Source organism: Saccopteryx leptura, chromosome 9 (assembly GCF_036850995.1).
Source record: "Saccopteryx leptura isolate mSacLep1 chromosome 9, mSacLep1_pri_phased_curated, whole genome shotgun sequence".
In the NCBI taxonomy this organism is placed as follows: Eukaryota; Metazoa; Chordata; class Mammalia; order Chiroptera; family Emballonuridae; genus Saccopteryx; species Saccopteryx leptura.
Window position 1 is genome coordinate 18,150,076 of NC_089511.1, and position 19,416 is coordinate 18,169,491.

General features: G+C 47.1%; 2 protein-coding genes across 4 annotated transcripts in view; both read right to left on the minus strand.

Moving 5' to 3' along the window:
• The window catches only part of CENPT (centromere protein T), a 186,826-nt gene that overhangs the window by 109,583 nt on the left and 57,827 nt on the right, over nucleotides 1–19,416 (minus strand). The gene's annotated exons all lie outside the window — the stretch shown is intronic.
• Nucleotides 1–19,416, minus strand: part of RANBP10 (RAN binding protein 10) — a 73,364-nt gene that overhangs the window by 20,036 nt on the left and 33,912 nt on the right. The window lies entirely within an intron of this gene.

Sequence of the window (19,416 nt, forward strand, 5' to 3'; positions counted from 1 at the left end):
CAATTTTTTTTTTTTTTTTTTTTTAGAGAGAGAGAGAGAGAGAGAGAGAGAGATGAGAAGCATCAATTTTTTGTTATGGCACCTTAGTTGTTCATTGATTGCTTTCTCATATGGGAGGGTTCCAGCAGAGTAACTCCTTGCTCAAGCCAACAACCTTAGACTCAAGCCAGCAACCTTGGGCTTCAAGCCAGCAACCATGGGGGGTAGTTTCTATGATCCCACGCTCAAGCTGGTGACCCTGCACTCAAGCTGCTAACACTGGGGTTTTGAACCTGGGTCCTTAGCATCCCAGGTTGTTGTTCTACCCAACATGCCACTGCCTAGTCATGCAACATTTCAACAACTTTTTTTTTTTAATTTATTTTTTACAGAGACAGAGAGTGAGTGAGTCAGAGAGAGGGATAGACAGGGACAGACAGACAGAAACGGAGAGAGATGAGAAGCATCAATCATTTGTTTTTCATTGCGCGTTGCGACACCTTAGTTGTTCATTGATTGCTTTCTTGTATGTGCCTTGACCGCGGGCCTTCAGCAGACTGAGTAACACCTTGCTGGAGCCAGTGACCTTGGGTTCAAGCTAGTGGGCTTTTTGCTCAAACCAGATGAGCCTGCGCTCAAGCTGGCGACCTTGGGGGTCTCGAACCTGGGTCCTCTGCATCCCAGTCCGATGCTCTATCCACTGCGCCACTGTCTGGTCAGGCCATTTCAATAACTTTTAACAAATGTTAAGACATGTTATCCCAACCACAATGAAGATACAGAACATTTCATCACTCCAAGTTGCCTCATGCCTCTTTGCGATCAGTCCCCCTCCACCTACCTCCAGTCCTGGCAACACTAATTTGTTCCTATGGTCTTCCCTTTTCCAGAGGTCATAAAAATGGAATCACAGACTATGGATTGTTTTCACTTATTATAATGCACTTGAGATTCACTGACAGTGTTAAATGTACGAATATTTTGTTTCTCTTGACTGCTGAGTGGTACTCCCTTATATGGGTATACCACAGTTTTTCTATCGTTCACTAGTTGATGATATTTGAGTCATTTCCAATTTTTGGCTATTATGAATAAAACCAATAAATATTTATATATAGGTCTTTGCATAGACATGTTTTCATTTCTCTTGGGTAAATACTTATAAGTCATACCACTGGGTTATGAGATAAGTATATGTTTAACTTGATAACAAACTGCCGCACTGTTTCCTGAAGTGGCTATCCTGGTTTGCACTCCCACCAGCAATGTGGGAGTTTCACAGACTCACCAACACTTGATACTGCCTGTTGTCTTTGGTTTTTTCTTTTTCTTTTAGCCATTTTAGTAGGGATGTAGGGGTTTAATACCATTTTGGCTTTAATTTGCATTTCCCCAATGACCAAAGATGTTTAGTATCTTTTCATATACTTACTTATCATGGGTTTATTAGAAAATTGTTGAATTATCTGTTCAAATCTTTAACCCTCTTTTCTAAAAATTGGGTTGAATACCTTACTGAGCTGTAAGCATTCTAAATATATCTTGGATACAAATTCTATTGTGTGTTTGGCAAATATTTTCCCAGCCTACAGCTTTTAATTTTCTTAACAGTGTCTTTCAGTGCCTAATGGGATTTTGATTGGGATTATGTTGAATCTATAGGTCAATTTGGAAAGGATAGCTTAATAATACTGATTGTTCCAACCCATGAACGTGGCATAGCTCTCCATTTATTTAGGTCTCCTTTAATTTCTCTCAACAATGTTTTGACAAGTTTATCTCTAAGTACATCATTTCTGATATTATTATAAATGTTACATTTAAATTTTAATTTCCATTGTTTCTTGCTATTATAATAAACTATAATTGATTTTGGGAGTGGGGAAATGAAATCAAGGTTTCTTTTTGGAGTAATGAAAATGTTCTAAAATTAGATGACAATTTGCACAACGCTGTAAATATGCTAAATAAAAACCATTGAGACCTGAGCTGTGGTGGCGCAGTGGATAAAGTGTCGACCTGGAAATGCTGAGGTCGCCGGTTCAAAACCCTGGGCTTGCCTGGTCAAGGCACATATGGGAGTTGATGCTTCCAGCTCCTCCCCCCTGTATCTCTCTGCTCTCTCTCTCTCTCTCTCTCTCTGTCTCTCTCTCCTCTCTAAAATGAATAAATAAAATAAAAATTTTTTAAAAACCATTGAACTGTACACTTTAAATGGGTGCATTTTATGGTATGTACATTTATCTCAAAATTATTAAACACACACACACATATTGAATAATTTATATATTCACCTAATGCCCTGCAACCTTGTTAAACCAATTAGTTCTGGTAGCTTTTATGAAAATTTTTCAAAATATTTAAATATATTGTCTGAGAATACAGTTTTATTTCCTCCTTTCCACTCTGCATACCTTTAAAAAAAAAGAAAGAAAGCAAAAGATACAGAGAGACAGAAAGGGAGAGAGATGAGAAGCATCAACTTGCAAGTGCGGTGCTTTAGTTATTCACTGATTGCTTCTCATCCGTGCCTTGACCACAGAGCTTCAGCTGAGCTAGTAACCCCTCGCTCAAGCCAAAAACCTTTGGGCTCTAGCCAGCAACCATGGGTCATTTTGGTCATCCCATGCTTAAGCCGGCGACCGTGTGCTCAAGATGGTGAGCCTGCGCTCAGGCCAGCGACCTCGGGGTTTTGAACCTGGGACCTCAGCATTCCAGGTTGACATTCTATACACTGTGCCATCACTGGTCAGGCCACTCTGCATACCTTTTATTTCTTTTTCCTGGCTTACTGCACCGACTAGAACTTCCAATGCAATGCTGAATAAAATGGTGAGAGCAGAAGTGAGAGCTCTAATGTGTTGCCAAGGTTTAATACAGGGGAGAGAGTGAAGATGGTCATTCCAGAAGGAAGAAATACAGGTAAAGGTATGAATGCAGGTAGGACAGGAGGGTGTGAGCTGCAGGGGGCCTGCCTGCCTTCTTGGCTAAGGAACAGAAATGGAGTTCACAGGGCCATGTGGCAAGCCCAGGATCCACACAGGGTAAGCAAGCTGAGGGGCTGGGAGGCAGGTCTACTCCCCAAAGCAGCCCCTCCAAGTAATTTCCCCAGCCTCTGCTGCCTCCTTGGTGTTTGACCAGCATGACTACGTGAACATGCTTAATGACACTCACCCCTGCCAAGTGGCATCGGTAGGAGGAGCTCTTCCCTGGAGGAAAAAGTTAATAGGGAAAGGTGCTTGAGGATCTGAGTGGTTCAGAAAGGAAGGCAGGGCTCAAAGATTCACTCTGTGAATGTGAGCATGCGCACATATGCACACAGGTTGAAGACAAAGGTTATGGGTAGGTTCTAAGCAAAAGTGTTCAGGTGAGCATAGATGGATGATATAGCACCAGCAGCTGGCAAGGGAGAGAGAGGGCATGACTGGAGAGGTGGAGCTGACCAGACCTTAGCTCAAACTCTGCCCTGCATTTAAACCAGGGGGCTCAAGGGCAAGTTGTTCTTCATAATCACAGCATCCATCCCAAGCTTTGTGTACCCTAAGCCTTCATGTCTTCAGCCAGAACCCTCTGGTTAAGCAAAGATTCCCCCCAGATCCCATAGATCAGAGCTGAATGGCTCTCACTAATCGGTGCAGGGCCCAATGCCCTACTGCTCCCCTCTCAGCATCTTCCCACCACATCACAAGGAAACTATCGTGAGAACTGCTCAGGACTGGCTTTAAAGGTCCAAGGCCTGGACCTGGAGCCAAGCTCTGTTCTCACCTTCCCTATTCCTCAGAGACACTGGGACTTCCTGGCTCAGGGGACATGGTGCTGTGCTGCTCTGGATATCAACCCAACACTGAAGCTTCTCATGCCCAGGAGTGGGAAAGGGCCTTATTATTGCTGGTGAGTATACGGATCACTTCACCTCAGGAAATGACTCTCTGGGGCACAGCAATGCCCACTGCCCTATCAAGAGGCAGGCTGATAAGGCAATCATAGACCAGGCCTCTTCTCACACTTCAACGCAAGAAGCCCTATGGCTCCTGGTGGCAGCAGCTGCCCTACTGGCTGCTCCCCTGGTCTACAGAAGTCCACAGATGAAGAATGGCCATCTGAACAGCAGTGAGGACCAAACTGACGATCATCCCTTCAGGTTAGGCCTAGACTGAGCTGGGTGCCCCCAGGCATGCCCACCAAACCCTAACTCAGGATCCATATCCACACCAGTCACAGTAGTCCTCCCTTTCCTCCCTTCCTGGATCCCTCAGATGAAGCATGGGGACTTCTCACATGCGACACAGTAACTGACCACAGTTTAGGAACCTATTAGAAAAGCATCACAATAACCCTGTGTATTTGGAACAACAAGTACTGTCACTTCTAACTCAACAAGAGCCTGGGGGACTTGAGACTTGCTCATCAGCACACATAGCTGAGAAGTACCAGAGCTTGGGTTTGAACCCAAATTTTCAGGTTCCAAAACCCACATCCTTCCTGACACAGGTACTATCTGAGATGGGGTGGTAACCACCCTGGCAGTGAAACCATCCCCAAACGCCTACCCCATCACCAGAAGGGTAATCAGATACACTGGTTTTAGGGAGCTGTGGACCTGGGATCTCTGTCTTACAGTGGGGCCTGCAGACCAGCAATGAAGGAAGGCCTAGACCCTAGTGTATCTGATTACCCTTCTGATTACCAGAAGGGTAATCAGATACACTGGTTTTAGGGAGCTGTGGACCTGGGATCTCTGTCTTGCAGTGGGGCCTGCAGACCAGCAATGAAGGAAGGCCTAGACCCCAGCCTAGAGGAAGACACAGGCACTGACTGGTGCCTCTTATCTGAAGGCCACAGCTGCCTGTGTCAGCTCTCCAGGGCACACCCACCCTACTGCCTCACCAGGCGGTCACAGTCAGCAGTCCAGGACACACACCTCCACCCAACCCCAGCCCACTGCTTTCTCCCATGAGGATGATCCTGCGTGGCAGATCTTTTTGCAGATTTTACTGTCTGGAAGGCAGAAGACATGAGCTGGAAGCTATTCTTTTCCCAGCTTCTCAGATTGAAGTGGTATTCTACAAAACCTAATAATAATGTGGCCATCTGATTTATCAAAGCCAGTGAAACAACCCAAAAGAATAATTTCCTACTTAAGTCAGTGCCTCAACGAAATCTGAAAGATATTTTTGTCTCTGTGTATGGAAGGTCAATAATTTCCACTAAAACAACAGATGTTTACATTTTCAAAGACCTAAAATAAAAATTTATGTCTTTTAAATACTTTATTTCAAAAATAAACTATAGAATTATTTTGACAAAACTACCATAGAATTTTTATATTTTTAATTCAAGCTATAAAGATGGATTTAAAAACTTTTAAACCCGAAGAGCTCAATTAAAAAAAAAACACAAAATATTTACTTAGAGACAATTCAGGATTCACCATTACCTCAGTATGGCTAAAAAATAGATACATTTTCTTGTTGGGTTTTTTTATTTTCAATTCCCAAATGATCTATTACATAGATTTGCCCAAAGGAAAATTCAGTCCCTGTGGTATAATGAGTAAGGCCTCCCAAAGATGCCCCTGCCCTAATACCCAGAACTGTGAATATGCTACTTTACATGGTTTAAAAAAAAAAAAAGATTTTTGCGTAAGTAAATTAATGCTCTTGAAATGGAGAGATTATCCTGAATTATTGGGGGGGGGGGGGCACAGCACAACGCAACACCACAGGTCCTTGTTACTGATTTTTTTTTTTTTAGAGAAAGAGAGAAAGTGAGGGAGGAGCGGGAAGCATCAACTCCTATATGTGCCTTGACCAGGCAAGCCCAGGGTTTTGAACCAGTGACCTCAGCATTTCAGGTCAATGCTTTATCCATTGCACCACCACAGGTCAGGCATAGGTCCTAGTAAGAGGCAGGGCGGACAGTCAAGTCAGCAAAGGCAACATGATGATAGAAGCAGAGAGAACTGGAAGATGGTACACTGCAGGCTTTGAAGGTGTCAGATGGGTCCATGAGTCAAGGAATGAAGTAGATTCTAGAAGCTAGAAAAGGCAAGGAAACAGAGTCTTCCTTAAAGACCTCAGAAAGAATACCATCTTGCTGACACCTTGATTTTAGGAATTCTGTCCTCCAGAACTGTAAGATGATTATAGTTATCCCTCGCCATACCGTGGTTCACTTTTCGCGGTCTCACTGTATCGTGGATTTTTATTTATTTTATTTTTTTAAAGATTTTATTTATTCATTTTAGAGTGAGGAGAGAGAGAGAGAGAAGGAGGGAGAAGCAGGAAGCATCAACTCCTATACGAGCCTTGACCAGGCAAACCCGGGGCTTTGAACTGGCGACCTCAGCAATCCAGGTCGATGCTTTATCCACTGTGCCACCACAGGTCTGGCGAATATCGTGGATTATTAAATTGTATATATCTAATTTTGTATTGCAGATTTTTCCCTGTATCACAGGATTTTGCGGTATATAGGTATTTTTATATATTTATTATTTTAATTATTTTTGCGGCAAAATAAGCAAAGTAAGTGTGGGAAAGGTTAGTAACAGTGTGGGAAAGGTTTATAAGAGTGTGGGGAGGGTTTATAAAGCCTTAAAATATATATAAATAATAAAATAAATGTAAGGTCACGAAATATATATAAATAATAAAATAAATGTAAGGTCACTACTTCGCGGATTTTCACCTATCATGGGGAGGGGGTTCTGGAACCTAATCCCTGCGATAGACAAGGGACCACTGTATTTTAAGGCACTACTGTTGTTATAGCAGCAACAGATGTTAAAACAGATGTTATAGCCCAATGGCTATATTGAGCATCTGGAAAGATTAGTGCAGAGAAGCAATACCTCAGCTCCTTGTTTCCTCACAGTGCTATGAAGTTAAAAAAAACTTTCCCAAGAAAATCAGAGCTGTAATGTATCTTTAATTGAAGCTACCCTTTTATAGCCAGTATTTTCCCAAACACAATTAAGAGTCTGTGTGTCTACACAGGTGTACCTACATGTGTGCAAAATGCAGCCTGGGCTTAAAAACAGAATGTTACTATACATTTTTTTACTAGCAGCAGCAGCAGCTTATTTTAGGGCCACTGCGCTAAATTCCCATCCTCTGGAAAGGATAGCATCATCCACTTGCTGCCAATTAGCTAACAAAGGCCTACTCCATGGAGTTGACAGGAGGGGTAGTGAGTGGTGTGAAGGGAACAGAGGAGATAAAATATATTAGAAGACCAATAAGCAAATAAGAAAACAATTGGTAAATAAAATGTGCTCTGAAGAAAACAAAGCCCTGGCCAGGGTTGCTCAGTTATATAGACCGAAGTCCCAAAACACCAAGGTTGAGGGTTTGATCCCCGGTCAGGGCACATACAAGAATCAACTCATGAATGCGTAGATAAGTAAAACCACAAATCATTGTTTCGCACTCTCCCCCCCTTCCTCTCTCTGTCTAAAATCAATTTAAAAAAAAAAAGCCAGATGACGGGTTAGAAATAGGAGTAGGTATGAGGACTGACCAGGGTGGGGACTAACCGGGATACAGCAGTCTAATTAGCTGGCTGAGTGTTGACCCCTGAGCTGAGGTCTGCTTGATGAGAAAATCAGGATTTTTTTTGTACCCTTTTTGGGGTACAAGGAAAGAGCTCAGCATGTCTGAGAAACAGAAAGGCAGCCAGCAGGGCTGAGCTGAGTGATGAGTGACACTTAGGAAAGGCCTGGAGTAGAGTCAACAGGACTCACTGGATGTAGGTGCTGATGGTATAAAAGGAAACAAGGATGATCCCAGGTTTTTGTCATGGACAAATGGGTGGATGGTAGTACCGTTTACTATTAGATAGGGAAGATGGACAGATGGAGCAGGCCTTTTGGACACATTAAGTTAGAGAGGTCTTATTCAGCAAGGCTGTGATGGGGAACACTCACTAAGCAAACAGTGGTGTGGACAGAAAACTTAAAGTCACTGCAAGATTTTCCTACTGTGTTGTCTTGATACAATGACTCCCTGTTTTTCCTTTGGGAATAAAATTCAAATTCTAGTCAAAGACTAGAAAGGTCAGAACAAACACAAGAGAAAGGCATCAGAAGCCCAAAATAGATGAGATGTTTAAGGACATGAAGTTACTCTAAATGGATTCAGTCATCACACCTTCGACTAACCTTTTACCCAAGCCTTGAGAAGCTGGTTCTACCACTGCTACTCTTAGGAATTTGGCAGATAGGACAAAAACCACAAGACTAAGGCCTAGGTATGACTGCACATTTTGCAGCTCATGTGTTGGTGTCAGTCTCGGGCTAGGGTCCTACAGAAGGTAGCTGGGCCTCTGTTAGAAAGAGACACTGTAGCCCTGAGTGCCAGGGCAGCCAGTGTGGCCTGAAGGCCTCTTGCAGGGTCCTTCAGTCCTGGACACAGTATTGTCCCTCCAAGATGACAGACCTTGGGCAGTCACTTACTTTCTCAGACCTTGGTTCCCTTCTCTACAAAATGAGGGGATAGCAATTAGACATTGCTGTCAAAGGGCCACAGTGTGCAAGAAACATTCCGAGTCTCCAAACAAATCAGTAGGTATGATAATCCCCATCTGAGCAGTGAGGAAACTGAGGCAGAGAAGCTGCTGAAGCCTGTGGTCTTAGAGATAACACTATTCAGAAGCTCAATTCTCCCTCCTCTGAGGGAGTACCAAATAGGTAACCACGAGGGTGATGCCACCACCACCTCCTTCCTGAGATGGCTCCCAGTCCGAACACAGGGAAGCAGAAGATGCTCTAAAAGTAGAAGAGCACAAGTTCCTCAAGACTGGGCTCCATCAGAGAAAACTTCAAGTACCCCCTACAACGTTTCTGGACCCTAAGCTTGACCAATACTACTCCCTATCAGTGTCTGGCTGGGTTCTGTTGACTTTGAGAAGGGACTGGTCACAAAGCCTCCTCGTGTCCCTCCCCCAAGGCACAAGAACAAAGAACAGGGTAGGGAACAAGGAGTGCTAGGATTTGTCCACCAGCCCTGCTTTTTTTGGAAGATAGCACTCACTTTCTCTTAAGAAGTAGCTCCTTGCCTGATCGGTGGTGGTGCAGTGGATACCATTGACCTGGAACACTGAGGTTCCAGGTTCAAAACCCCAAAGCGGCTGCTTTGAGCGGAGGCTCCTCTGGCTTGAAGCCTCAGGTTGCTAGCTTGAGCAAGGGGTCACTGGCTCAGCTGGACCCCCCAAGTCAAGATACATGTGATTAGCAATCAATGAACAACTAAAGTGCCACAACTACAAATTGATGCTTCTCATCCTTCTCCCTCCCCCCACTTAAAATAAAAAGTAGCTCCTCCCTTGCACCAATCCTGTGTTTCCAGTAGGGACTGCTAATCCTAGTAACTCCTCCTTCCTTGGCAGTGCTGACCCAAGCTGTACCAATCCAAGATCTTCCTGGAATTTTTCTATCAGGAAGCTGGGAGAACAAGTCTCAAAACTGCCATCATTGGCCCTGGCCGGTTGGCTCAGCGGTAGAGCGTCGGCCTGGCGTGCGGGGAACCCGGGTTCGATTCCCGGCCAGGGCACATAGGAGAAGCACCCATTTGCTTCTCCACCCCCCACCCCCCCTCCTTTCTCTCTGTCTCTCTCTTCCCCTCCCGCAGCCAAGGCTCCACTGGAGCAAAGATGGCCCGGGCGCTGGGGATGGCTCCTTGGCCTCTGCCCCAGGCGCTAGAGTGGCTCTGGTCGCGGCACAGCGACGCCCCGGAGGGGCAGAGCATCACCCTGGTGGGCAGAGCGGCGCCCCTGGTGGGCGTGCCGGGTGGATCCCGGTCGGGCGCATGCGGGAGTCTGTCTGACTGTCTCTCCCCGTTTCCAGCTTCAGAAAAATACAAAACAAACAAACAAAAAAAAAAAAACTGCCATCATTCCAACCTCCTGTAGAAAGCCAGTTTGACAGACTCAAGCTAGTAAGCAGAAAGCAGAGGCAAGAGACAGAGACACAGAGAGAGAGAGAGAGACCTGGTTCCTCTGCTTGCCCTGCCTGAAGTCTGGCAAAACAAGCTGATTAGAGATGGGTTTCTCTCCCTTGAAGCAACCAAAGTTCTCTAATGAAAGGGACTACCACATCTTTATTTATTTATTTTTTCTTAGTGAGAGGAGGGGAGGCAGAGAAACAGACTCCTGCATGTACCCCGACTGGAATCCACCAGGCAAGCCCACTACAGGGCGATGCTCTGCCCCAGTGCTCCACTGCTCAGCAATGGAGCCATTTTTAGTGCCTGAGGCAGAGGCCATGGAGCCATTCTCGTGCCCCAGGCCAATTCACTTAAACTAATCGAGCCATGGCTGTGGGAGGAGAAAATGGGGGGGAGAAAGAAGGGAGAGGAGTGGAGAAGCAGATGGTAGCTTCTCCTATGTGCCCTGACCAGGAATTGAACCCAGGACATCCACATGCTGGGCCAATGCTCTACCACTGAGCAAACCAGCCAGGGCCGGGACCACCATATCTAAGTATCTTTTTGTTCACCTTGCAAAACATAGGGCCCACAGTAGTAGGTGCTCATGAAATGTTTGTTGAATTGAAAAGGGAAATGTGGCCAAGGGCTGGCAGGAAACCTGAAGCACATGATTGTCAATGTGTCATACCATACTGTGACACACCATTCACAGATACTCTGGGCTTGACTCTGAGGAATTTTGTTGTCATTATTTTTTTAAGAAAAAAAAAAAGTTGTTTGCCTGTATCGTGCCTCTACTTATACAAACGAATGAAACAGGACAGGTGACACAAATACCCCTGCCAACTCTAGGAGAATCCATGTTCTAAGTCCCCCTTCCCGTGAAGAGGGTCCAGCAACTATGGTCACTCCCATACCTCTGCCTGGGAAAGGCTCCCCCAGTCCCACCACCCTCTGCTTCAGAACTGGACCTCCCTTCCTACCCACCCCCACTCCTACCCTGAAGCCAGTGTCAGCAACTTTCTAAGCATGGGCCCTGGCAGCATGTGTAGTCACCCCTCTCTGGAAGGGCCTTGTGTGAGGCTGGAATGACACACGCAGGAATGAGAACTGTCACCCTCACCACAGAGACAGAGCCAGCTATCTCAAGAGACAGTGGGATATGCGGGCCAGAAGAAAACAAGGGGACACAGCTGCCTGGGTCAGGTTCCAAGGGCTCTGGATCAGGTGATGTCTTGACGTGTACAATGGGGACAACACTCTGACAGAGAGTGCCACCCTACTAAACATTCTTCCTTGTCACTCTGGGAGTGACAAGGATATCCAGCCTGATGCCCACACAGAAATGCCTATCCCCTGCCACATTGGATGCCAGTGATGCAAGGAAAAGCCAAGCCACATTCAAGCCAAGAGGCAGGAGGCCCCAGGTGCCCAGTTTAGAGGCTCTGGCACTACCCACTTCCCCTTCATCATCACTCAGGGCAAGTCCCAGTCACTGAAGTGCGGGGGTGGCTGAGGAAATGGTTTATCTTGGCACTCCCAGGTGCCACCCCCAGTTACAGTGCCCCTGAGGTGGAAGACTCCCCATGGAGGTGCCAGGGACTCTAGCATGCTTGCTCTAGGAGCCCACTCCATGCCACTCCCATCTGCCAGGACACATCTAGAGCTTCAGTCCCAGGGCAGCTAGGAATGAAGAGGCCTAGTGCTGAGTGGAAGGATTTCAGCATCATCAGCATATTAGCCAGAACCCTGGGAGGGGGATGGCCTGTGCCTGTCCAGTAGTTTCTGGTCCTGGCCCAAGACTGATCAGGACAGAGTCTACCTGATGTCTTGCTCACAAAGATAGCCTAAGATAGCCCCATGCCACCAAACCAGCCATCTCTCCTCAGTAAATAGGTCCCTGTCATCACTGAACTTTGAGGTCAGAGAGACTTGAGTTTGAATCCTAGTTCTGCCACTTCTTTTAGGAAGCATTTTTTTTCCTTTTAATTTTTTATTTTATTTTATTTATTCATTTTAGAGAGGAGAGAGAGAGGGAGGGGGAGAGAGAGAGAGAGAGAGAAGAGAAGAGAGAGACAGGGGGTCAGGGGAGAGGAGCTGGAAGCATCAACTCCCATATGTGCCTTGACCAGGCAAGCCCAGGGTTTCGAACCGGCGACCTCAGCATTTCCAGGTCGACGCTTTATACACTGCGCCACCACAGGTCAGGCTCTGCCACTTCTTAACCCTTCTAAGTTCTCCTGGGTGAACTTCTCTTTCAGGTTGGTAGATGGGTTAAATAAGAATGGACATGGAACACCAGCCCACAGGAGGCACTCACCTGTGAGCTTCCCTTCCCTTTCCATCTCTAACACTAGCTCAGTGATCAAACCTAGGTATTTCAGACTTCCTGCCCCCTCTTTCCCTGAAGGAGTGGGCAGGTGTGGAGCTAGTTAGTTATCACCCACCTCTCCTCACAGCCCACAGACAGCAGCCCCAGAACCACTCCACCCTTGTTTGTTCCCAGTGTTCGGGGAAGACCATCTGATCCAGTAACTGGTCCCCACTCAGCTCTACTCTGATGTGCCCCAGCCTCCAGCCACACCAGAGGACACTTGAGATCTCTGTTTTCAGAGACTAACAAACTTGGGTTTCAGAACTGGCCCTTCTGTGGTTGATGAAACAAACCTCTTATCTCAAAGAACTCAACTTGCCCTGAAAAATAGTTTTAAATCCAGCAATTTTTACTCAGTGCTACAGAGAGGTGGAAGATGGTATGTGGAAGAAAATAGGATAAGAAACCCCCAAGGCCAGGAATAGTAATTTCCAGGTCTGACTGAGTTGCCACATTTCAAAAGGCTGCCAAGCAGCCCTAGTATGTTGTACTACATGTCTCCTTATAGGTGGGGGAAGAGGCCCACAGAAAAGAGCACAGGCTCAGCTGGCCGGGGGAGGAGCAGCAGGGAGACAGAGAACCTCTTACAGGAAACAAGTTCTGCAGCAGGGGCTATGGTGGGTGCTGCAGCACCTGCACCATTACCATCACCATCACATGAACCACCAAGGGCTTCAACCATTACTGGCCCTGGGCCCCAACTGCCAAACCACCCTCTGCTCTGGACTACCCAGAAGGCAGAATCTGTCGCCAGAGATGGAAGGCCTCTGGATACTGACCCCATCCAGGTCTCTTCCCAGGGAAAGCTCCGACAGAGGAAGAACAGAGTGATAAAGGCAGAAGGGGATTGGGCAGCACCAGGCACAGAAACCCCTGGTCTGGGGCAGCTGCCCAGTGGCTCTGGAGAATCTCCTGGTTGCTTCCTTTTGAGACAGGGCTACTCCGAGGCCCCTTTAGGCTTGAACTGCAGGGCCATCACCAGTTGGCTTCTTCCCTCTACCAGCCTAGCACTCACTTGGGAGGCTTATACGGCACCTACAATCATTCCATGGACGCTGAGGCCTGTTCTCAGGGGCTCTGCCAGGGTCAGGAGGAGGTACACCCAGATAGCTAGTAGAGCCCTGATGGCTCAATCCATACAGCTAGAAATAAACATGGCTTCCTTGATGGAGACCGAGTCTGAGCAACCCCTTGGAAGACCCCTGTGAAGTACTGTAAATTCTGGGATGAAAGATGCTCCAAGAGAGGTAGGTAATGGTGGACACAGTGGGGGGCACATCAGCTGTGAGCAACTAGGGCACCCAGCCTACATGGAGTGGGAGGGAAGCAGTACCTGCTTGGCAGGTACCGATAAAAATAGCAATTCCAGACTACAGGAAACCCACCCACGTGCTAGTAATCTCAAAGACATCCCCTACACAAAGCCACTTGCTACTGACACACCTTACACTGCATGTGCTGTACCTAACACGGATAGGGAGAAAGGACATGGAACAACACCCTGTTATTTATTGTCAGTGCCTGCCACACCACCAACAGAGGCTAGCCTCTGCCGTCATGAACCTGGCACAGACCCCCACTGTTTTGCCCTGATCTCTGCTATCTGCTGTTGCTCTTCTGTGACATGTGCAGATGTGAAATATCAGCTGGCTGCAGAACGTGTTCCACCCAGCAGAAGCAGGGCCCAGCCACGGGGATCAGGACACAAACACTCCTGGAGCAAGCTCGTAACAGCCCACTCCGAGCAGGTTCAGTAAGGCTCTAGGAGAAGGAAAACATGCTCACTTGAACATTACCACACTGTGGAAAGAAGACAGAAAGTCCTTCTGCCACACCCCACCCCAAGGCATGGTTGCCATCTGCTTCAAGGGATATACTCTTCACTCCAAATCCCTAGTTGTGGTTCTTACAGCTTCTTCTTTTGCAAAAGTTCAAGGAAAGTATACCTCAGTGGGCCTGGGTTTTCCTTTGAGGGGCTGTAGTAATTAAGATAATATACGCCACACCAAGAGAACAGCTGCCTCCTCCACAGAAATGGCAAGGAGGAAGTTATCAGCTGCCCAGCTCTGACGTACATGGGGCCACCTATCAACACAGCCTGTTTCCCTTGCTGTCTGAGCTACAAAACCAGAAGGACGGTGTCCTACCCTAGCCCCCTCAAAGCACCAAAGCTTGGGAGAAGGCCAAACCCTGCTCTCTATCTACACCTCTGACATTTTCTCCCTGCTTCCCCGACCCAAGGACCCCAGCCCGTGCAGTTCACTGCCAGCTCACTGATAGGTGGGTGGGGCTGCAGGTACACTCACCTACCTGCGGATCATCCTGCCCTGCTTCCAAGTCATTTAGCCAAGGGTTCTGACATTCTTACTTTGGGCCACACCTGTTCCTTGGTTTCATGCTTAAGGAGGCCAAAAACACCTTACAAAACATAAACAATAAAACTTCCACATCTTCTAACAGAAACCTCTGACCCTGCAAGCGAAGACTTGCCCATCTGCTCCCAGGAAAGACTGAGCACTAGAGCCTCCAGTGAGCGGCAGTATCTGTTACCATCTGCCCCACAGGCCAGCATAGCAGCCCTCTCTCTGCCTCTATGTTAGCCCTAGAGGGCTCCTGCCGAGACAATACAAGAAAACACTTGAAACATCAACACCCTGACTTGGGTTGCTGTGCTGTCCTCTTCCTCTGTAACTCAACTCCAACTAACATTTCTGCTCAAATCCAGGAACCATAAGCACTGGAGAGAAAATGAAGTTTTGATTACAGCTATCTCCACTCTCATATACAAACATTTATAAAAAAACCTTACATGTATAGGTAATTCCTCCCTCAAGTAGAAAAACAGCCAGCTAACTCCACTTTGATATATAAACATTCATAAGAGAAACTTAAATGTATAGGTACTTCCTTCATCAGATAGGAAAAAAATACTTTTCTCAATAACAATAGCTAACATTATGCATCTTTTGTATCAGGCACTATTATAAGCACTTTATAGGAATTCATTCACTTAATTCTCATAACCATTCCGTATATGAGTTAGGTACTAGTATCACTTTCATTTAAAAAATTTTTTATGTTTATTTTATTGATTTTAGAGAGAGAGGAAGGGAGAGAAAGACAAGAACATCAATCTGTTCCCATATGTGCCCTGACCAGGGATGATGCTCTAACCAACTGAGCTATCCAGCCAGGGAATCAATTCCATTTTAAAATGGGAAATCTGGGGCCCTGACTGGTTGGCTCAGTGGTGGAGCGTCAGCCTGGCGTGTAGGAGTCCCAGGTTCGATTCCCGGCCAGGGCACACAGGAGAAGCGCCCATCTGCTTCTCCATCCCTCCCCCTCTCCTTCCTCTCTGTCTCTCTCTTCCCCTCCTGCAGCCAAGGCTCCACTGGAGCAAGGTTGGCCCAGGCGCTGAGGATGGCTCTGAGGCCTCTGCTTCAGGTGCTAGAGTGGCTCTGGTTGCAACAGAGTGACGCCCCAGATGGGCAGAGCATCGCCCCCTGGTGGGCATGCCGGGTGGATCCCGGTTGAGTGCATGCGGGAGTCTGTCTGACTGCCTCCCCGTTTCCAACTTCAGAAAAATAAAAAAAATTTAAAAATACAATAAAACGGGAAAACTGGACCCTGGCAAGGTAGCTCAGTTTGTTGGGGGAGGAATCATCCCAATATGCTAAAGTTGCAGGTTCAATCCTTGATCAGGGTACATAAGGGAATCAACCAATGAATGCATGGATAGGTGGAACAAACAAGTTGATGTCTCTCTCTTTTCCTTCCTCTCTCTAAAATCAATAAATAAAATGGGGCCTGGCCTGTGGTGGCGCAGTGGATAATGCGTCTATCTGAAACACTGAGGTTGCTGGTTCAAAAACCCTGGGCTTGCCCAGTCAAGGCATATACAGGAAGCAACTACTATGAGTTGATGCTTCCCACATCTGTCCTTCTTTCTTTGTTTTTTCTTTCTCTCTCTAAAAATATATATATATATATATATCAATAAATAAAATTAAAAATAAATAAATAAAATGAGAAACCAAAGCACAAAGAAGTAACTTGCGGCCCTGGCCAGTTGGCTTAGCGGTAGTGTCGGCCTGGTGTGTGGAAGTCCTGGGTTCGACTCCTGGTCAGGGCACACAGGAGAAGCAACCATCTGCTTATCCACCGTTCCTCCTCCTCCTCTCTCTCTCTCTCTTCCTCTCCCACAGCCATGGCTTGAATGGTTTGAGCAAGTCAGCCCTTGGTGCTGAGGATGGTTCCATAGCCTCATCTCAGGTGCTAAAAAAGCTCAGTTGCTGAGCAACAGAGCAATGGCCCCAGTTGGGCACAGCGTCACCCCATTGGGGGCTTGCCAGGTGGATCCTGGTTGGGCATATGCAGGAGTCTGTCCATCTGCCTCCTTACTTCTCACTTAATTTTTTTAAAAAAGTAACTTTCTCCAGGTAACAGAGCTACCAGGATGCAAATGCAGACAGTGTGGCTTCAGAGTCCATATTATTAACCATAGTCCTAGAGGTATTTCTTCCTGTGACCAATGTGAGCCAGTAGTTGGTTAAACAACAATGAGCCTTGACACACAGAAAAGGAGGAATAGTCATTCCGCCTACAAGTAGAAGGAGATGACAGAGACCTCACACACAATCAGCACCACAATCATTAAGGCAGTGAGGGGAGGCTGAGCTCTAAATGAAGGTTTCTGGCTGAAGGCAGGCTATGGGCCAGTGGAGACCTGACTGAAGATGACTCAAGACTGGTTCTACCACACTTGGCTTGCTGAAGCCACTGCGCTGAGCACAGCAAAATGCAGGAAAGGCCACTTCCCACAGCCCAAGTGCATCTGTGCTCACTATGGGAGCGTGATGATAAAAAGATGTGGTCCAGGCCCTGGCCGGTTGGCTCAATGGTAGAGCATCGGCCTGGCGTGCAGAAGTCCCGGGTTCAATTCCCGGCCAGGGCACACAGGAGAAGCGCCCATCTGCTTCTCCACCCATCCCCCTCTCCTTCCTCTCTGTCTCTCTTCCCCTCCTGCAGCCGAGGCTCCATTGGAGCAAAGATGGCCCAGGCACTGGGGATGGCTCCTTGGCTTCTGCCCCAGGCGCTAGAGTGGCTCTGGTCTCGAAAGAGCGACGCCCCGGAGGGGCAGAGCATCACCCCCTGGTGGGCAGAGCGTCGCCCCCTGGTGGGCGTGCCAGGTGGATCCCGGTTGGGCGCATGCAGGAGTCTGTCTGACTGTCTCTCCCCATTTCTAGCTTCAGAGAAATACAAAAAAAAAAAGATGTGGTCCATGTCTCAAGGAGCTTACCCATCATGTAAGGACATGGATGGGTACATTTAATAAAGTGACATGAGGCAAGTGACAGGTATCACTTATCACAGAGGATGTGATCAGGGCTGAACGGGTCAGGTTAGGTTGCACACTGACAGTCACAAGCAGGAAGGACACCCCCAGGGCAGGAAAGGCATCTGCCAAGGGGCAGGGTAGGGAATGTCTGCAGCATGTTTGGGGCTCCACAGACATGCTGGCATGCGATGTGTGTGGAGGGTAGAGGTGGCAGAAGAAACTGAGCAAGTCCCACAGGGTCTGTGTACTCTGGGCAAAAGGATCAAAGGCACCAAGCAGGCAAGGGGGCAGAGTGTACATAGGGAGTGGAGAGCAAGGGCCTGAGGTAGGGGGATCAACCGGGAGGCCATGGAGACAGCCCAGTGGAGAGGAAATGACAGTAGGGATAGAGAAGGGGACCAGATTAAAGAGATGCTTGGGGACTGGCAGAACCACGGGATGAGGGGGAAAACAGATATAAGATTACTCTGAGGAGGCCCACCTAGGGGCCAGGGTAGAACAGGGAACACATGAGGATCTGATTTTTGCAGGAAGATAACCTCAGTTTGGGGCAAGTGGGCTCACTGTCTGCTGTACCTTAACAAAAAGCACTGAGGTTTCCAGAGGTGTGACCTACTCAAAGATAAGAGCGCTAACAGAGGAGTGAGATGCCTGGAAGGTCAACCCGCTTCCCTTCAACTGCACTTGCAGGGCCTGGCGAAGCACACCCAACCATTCACAGTCCAAACTAAAGTCTTCTGGATCCCTCAAGGAAGGTGAGACTACCTCCACCTCCTCCACACCCACTTCACTCAGCTACTGTAAGTTCTGGTAAGGAAACCAGAGAAACAAGTTGTCCAGGCTAGAAGAGAAAAGGAGGGAGGAAAAGAGGAAGAGGAAGGTTAACTCCTATAAGTTAAGAAGCAATTGCTTCAGAGAGAAAACAGTAGAGATTCTCTTAGGCCAGGCCATCATCTGTTATTAGTTTTACTCAATCAGATCAAGAACCATAAGAAAAGTGGCTTCAGTTCCACACTTGGGCTTCTAAGGCAGGACTAAGCCAAAGGCCAGGTATTTCTTTTTAAAATGGGAGAGCAGCTTTTTTTAAACTGTTATTTTTTTAATTATTTTTATTTATTTATTCATTTTAGAGGAGTCAGGGGGAGAGCCCTGCACCACCACAGGTCAGACAGGCCAGGTATTTCTTTTTTTTTTTCCTAATGATTTTTTATTTATTATTTATTTTTTACAGAGACAGAGAGAGGGATAGACAGGGACAGACAGACAGGAACGGAGAGAGATGAGAAGCATCAATCATTAGTTTTTCATTGCTCATTGCAACACCTTAGTTGTTCATTGACTGCTCTCTCATACGTGCCTTGACCGCGGGCCTTCAGCAGACCAAGTAACCCCTTGCTGGAGTCAGCGACCTTGGGTTCAAGCTGGTGGGCTTTTCCTCAAACCAGATGAGCCCGCGCTCAAGCTGGCGACCTCGGGGTCTCGAACCCTGGTCCTCTGCATCCCAGTCCAACGCTCTATCAACTGCGCAACCGCCTGGTCAGATGAGGGCAGGTATTTCTTGACAGCATTAGCTGGGTAGGCCAATGATGAACTTACTAAATTAATCCTATTTCTTGTACTGACTCAGACAAGGGAGACAAGAGTAGCTCAACTCAAGCTCTCCCTCTTGCTCTTAATGGCACTCGAGTTGGCTATCACTGGGTCATTTTATTAATAAAAGCATTCTTGAAATAGATTGTCAGCAAAACTCAGGCAGCATACCATCAATAGCTTGCAGTCCAATCACCCACCAAGCCCAA